The following is a 5,631-nucleotide window of genomic DNA, read 5'->3' as shown; positions in this document are numbered from 1 at the left end:
CCTGTCAAAAACCCTGTTCAAGGAGGCATTATTCGTAGTGTGCACCCACCAAAACTATACATTAATTTTTAAATCTCATCTCCATTATCCTCTTTTCGTTTAATAATCTTCAATGTTGGGAAATTTCTTCTTTAGATCCATAAGGAATACAATATTATAGAATGGAGTAGTATTCCTTTTTGTTAAAGGTGAAACTACATTCCATGTAAATATGAAAACAAGAATCGCATATAAAACTAACTCGAACGTTTTAGAAGAAATTTCAAAACTTATGGCCGTTGGAGCTTTGAAAGCTTTGAAAAGTTAAAACCTCTCGAATTTTTGTTTTAAAAACGAGTTATAGTCTTGCAGTAAAATTAAGGATATGTTTGACATAGAATTTGAGAATAGATGTTGTGAAGTAATTTATTTGAAAAACGTATAATTAAAAAGTAGAAAAAGTTATAAATTTATTTGTAAAATTATTTTATTAAAAATTGTGTGGTTGAAATTGAGTTTGAAAAAATTTGTACCAAACAAAGGTAAAATCTCTCGAGCTTGGATGACTCCTTATAATGGGGTTATCAAGTCCCATTGTACACAAAATCATTGCCAATGTAAATGGCCATAATTATGAATGTGACCAATTCTGCTAACGTGATATGTTTAAAGTATACAGTTCAGATCAGTATACTTGAAAAGTAGATGACAATTTTTTTTTTTTTTTTTTTTTTAACTATACTAAAGATTTTAGATCTTTTTTCACTGTCGTATTTATGTATTTAGTTTTTTTCGTTACATTCTTATTTTAATATTCTATTAGTGAGCACATCTAACTTTTTATTTTTATTTTTATAGTAATTTCCTTTAATATTTTGACAAACCACCATCAATTGCTTGACGCGTTGTTGTTGAAAGATTAATGATAAGAATGCGATAAAATTAGATAAAATAATAAATAAAAATTCTTTTTTTTCTTCTTTGATACTATCCTTCACATTTCTATTCTTGCTAGTATCAACTGTTGTATTTGAGATAATTACAATAAGTTGATTCATAAAACTAACATATTTTTTCTCTAGTCGGAGATTAGGGGCAGACCTAGACTTTTAGTGCTATGGGAAAAGTGCTATGAGGTCAAAAATTAAAATATAATTTTTTAAAAACAACATAATATTAATGAAAATAAGTTAATAAGTATTTTGATACTTTAAAAACTTTGTATAATTACATCACTATCAATATTATAAAATAAATTTTCCTACTTGTATAGTTTTGTTGACCAATTCGTTGACAAATGCTGAGCTGACATTGAGTAAATCGAGTTGAATGTAGAACGTAAATGAATTGAAATAAAATCCAAGTTTAATCCAAGAAGTAAATGAAATTCAAATTTAAAATAAATGTAATTCGAAAGTGTTTCAATCTACATTTAATCCGTAATAATCCTAAAATCTTGATATCATATTTTATATAAAATTTTCTAATAAAATGATATAAATTATATTGAAAAATTTATCATGCAATAATAATAAACACTAATAAAATAATTGAAATCTTTAAAAGAAAAGATGAGTTAGACTTCCTTTTTTGAGACATACGTTTGACGTATATTTAATTATTTTCAATGTCCGTTTGGACCATTCAATATGACAACGATATGGTTTTCAAAATGAGCTTCGACATAACATAGACGATTTGTAAATTCAAATAACATACGATCATTAATGAATTTTGAAAGTTAACATATTATCGAAATTTTCGAAATATTAGTTTCAAACGGTCTACTTTGACGTGTTGTAACTTTTGCTATGGCTGACCATTTCGACGCCTTTAGTGAGCGAAAAACTATGCCACGAACACTTCGAAATGATATTAAGAATGCAATATTTCGATTTCATTTGACATCCCGTAATGAATGCATCAAAATAGGTCGTAAAGAGATAAAAACAACTATTTTTTGGGGGAAAAAAAAAAGCAAATAATTTGTGGGGTCATTTGACCCCACATGACTCCACGTGGATTCGTCCATATCGGAGACCATCTTCTTATATACCTGTATTAGTTGGGATGAGGAGATTGCAGTCATCTGTCATCAATGTTGGCCATGGCCAGGCTTAAGGTCGAGCAGAGCAAAAATTATACATTTCTTGAACAAGAGCGAATTAGCAAATTTGATGAATCGAAAACTGCGTTTATATTTCTGCTAGTCTTAAACAGTTACATGCATAAATAAAAAAGTACCGCCCCTCGCTAATAAAAAATATGGAGTTTTACACCAATAATGGAACCTCGAGAAACCGCATCGAAAATAGTTGATTTAATCATGAAGAATTGCCAAAACCTTAGATGAAAATATAGCGAAGATTGTATTAGCGGATCCTAAGGAATGTGTGGTCGAACATTAAATAAAAGTTGTGGGTTCCTGGAAAATGGAACGAAATGCTCTTTTCTTTGAAAGGCTTGGTTTCAATTTAGCAACCGTATCAACACCCATTTCCTCAATAATGGCCGAAAAATTTCATCCTATGAAAATTTCCAAGTTCTCAATGATTGGATTTGCCTGTAGTTATTTGAGTAAAAATTTGTAAGAAATGGGTAAAAATTTATACATATTGATAAGTATATTTTGTACATTTATCTAGAACAATAATTTGGAGTATTTGTTAGTGATTTGAATGAGTTAAAAGCTTAGTTATATGTTAATTATGTTTGTTAAGCTGAACTCAATGCAAACTGGTGGAATTGGAAGAATAGAATGAAAAAAAGGACATAAATAAAGGAAATTCAAAGTATGGGGAGCAAAGCGTAAACAGTGAATAGTTGATTTAGACTATATCATAATGATTGAAGATCACATATGATCAATTGGATGAATTTGGAGGTCAAAGGAGTTGAATAGAGTTGAAGTATTTGCACAAATCAATTTCTAGTCGAAGAAAATATGTTTTGAATTTTTAGCCCCAAATTGAAACCTATTTTTTGGATAGCAAATGTTCCAAATGAAAAAAATTGTGTTTCTAAAAGAATTCTAGTTCTTTTAGCTAACTTTCTAATGTACTTTGAATTACCAAAATATCGGGGAAAACGACGAGTGCCCGAATCAACAGTTTCCTTTTATGATTCAAACTCTTTTGATACTCAAATTGGACGCTATTTTAACTCATTTTCTGACTCTTATAATTAGAGAACATGGGTTACACATTAAAAAAAACCTCTCTTGCCTCTTCATATACAAGAGAATCATCAAATTCATCAAGAACAAGAGGTCAATTCATCATTTTTTTAGTGAGGAGATTAAGCCATAGCAAGGAATTGAAGTCCAATTACATCAAGTAGTTGAAGAATTCAACTTTGAATTTGAAAATCAATATCTTTTGTATTCTTTCATGATCCGGATGATATTTTTCTATTATTTTTCTTGTAATTATATATTAATATGCTAAGCTAAATATGCTTTTGTATTGGATGAAAATGAACCATATTTGTTATTTATTTCAAAATCAAGATTAATAATTTAGTTTAATTCCTGTGTTTCTTAATTAATTTTGCATACTTATTGGATTATTTAATAGATTGGTTACCAATTAGATAAATAGTTACTTGTTGTAGAGTCGAGAGACTCACAATAAGTTTGGAACATGACAAAATTAATATATGTGCAATAGATGTTAAGAATAACATTTATCACATGTATAATCACATAGATAATCTAAAACTTTAATGCGATCTAATCATTCGAATTCGGGCTAGGAAGAGATTCGGATCATGGTTATGATAGATTTAATTTGTCTTAAAAAGAAAGTTAAATACATTAGCTTTATCGATTGTCATGAACGAAACTAGATTATGAATCAAGAATTGAAATAGATATCAATAGTTGTATTCTAGATTCAATACAATAATCCATAATTTGACAAAAACCAAACTTTTATTGCTTTTTTTTAATATTAATTTAGAATAATCACAAAATCAAAATTTCTTTTGTTTTACATAATTCGGATTCTATACATAACTAATAATCTTGAATTGAATTTATTCCCCGTGGGACACTACTCTTAATTTATCAATTCTATTAATTGTCAACGATTTAGTACGCTGGCAGGTTTCGCACGAACACATATCTAAAAAAAAAAATTCAAAATTCGATTTGGCTAAATTTTACATGACAAAACCATCTAAATAACCAATACCATATATATCCAACTCAGAGATAAAGCTTATAGCACCTCGAAACAATGGAGAAGCAAATTTCTTGAAATTGAGCCTATCCCCAAAAAATGAGGGGTGACACGGTATTTCTGGTGTTCCGTTGACTATGAAAGAAATGGGGAGCAGAGATTGTGGGAGAGGATGAGAGAGACATATCTAAGTTTGGGGTTTGAGCTAGGTTTTAACTTATTTCTTTATTTTGGGGGCTTGGGCTATTGTTAATTTGAACACGGGCTATTGGTGATTTGGAGATGGGCTAACGAAAAATAAATAATAAAAAATGGATCGGGCTAAGCCTGGCATGGGTTGTAGCACAGGCCAGTCTCTACCTAGATTCGCCTTTGAGAAAATGTATCATGTGATGTAAATAAGAATGGTACATAAGTTGAAATGTGAACTCATCTGTAGAACAATATAAGGCCGCTCAATTTCTAATATTTTTGACATATGTCCAGTTTAAGACTTTTTGAACAAGTTATTCACCCAATAATTAAAGCATAAGCATGTAAAAATAAGTAAATAACTTACAGTAATCAAGTGGAATAAACAGGTTTTCCCTCCAGTATGCTCTTATAGATGCTTTGCATGTACTTAATCAATCTTCTGAATCAAGTAAAGATTTAAAATGTTTTTGAAATCATTTGGGTCCACAACTGCTTCCGCAAAAGGCTTTTCAATTAAGGTTGCATTTCTCATTCTAGAGAACTAGCCGTGTTTCCACAGACGCTATCTCACAGTATCCAGAGTCTCTGTTTTCACCTCTATCCAAACTCTTTTCAGAATCAAATTCCTACTTGGAACGAAATTTTAAAAGATAACTCACACACAAAGTACTACAATTTTTTGTTAGAAAACTGCCTTTTTCCCCTAAACCATTCATCAAAGACAGGTACTTTAGCATGGCTAACATCCATTCAAAATCAATGTTTTGAAAATCTTTTAAAATCTCTATCTGTACTGCCGATGAATCATGAGAAGCTTAACGAAATCCTTTTATGGAAACTTTGTTGAACATAACAAACTTTACTTTGATATTCATAAACTGAAATTGTACATGCTTACAAACTATATTTACATACCTTTGGTACTCACCTTATGAAGTTTAGAACTCCATAAGTGATTACCTTATTACACGCTTTCCTATCTTCAAGCTATCTAATATTTTTCTGAATACAAGTAGTGTAATCAGATTACAAAAGATTTCTCTCAAATGTATTTAAGAGAAGTTATTTCAAGGTATTTCGAGATATCTTCCTTCTTCCTTCATGCCTCCTTTTATAGGAGAGTTTGGAATCTTATCTTGGACATGTGTCTTCCACTTTCTTTGTTAGGTAGCAAGGCATCTTATCTTCACCGTTTTCTTCATTGTCTTCTTGCTATGTGGACCGCTCCTTTGAAAATTATATACCTTATCTTTTGAGTTTGTCTGCCACTTGTAAC

Source organism: Olea europaea, unplaced genomic scaffold (assembly GCF_002742605.1).
Source record: "Olea europaea var. sylvestris unplaced genomic scaffold, O_europaea_v1 scaffold1458, whole genome shotgun sequence".
NCBI lineage: Eukaryota > Viridiplantae > Streptophyta > Magnoliopsida > Lamiales > Oleaceae > Olea > Olea europaea.
This window is presented reverse-complemented; position numbering follows the sequence as displayed.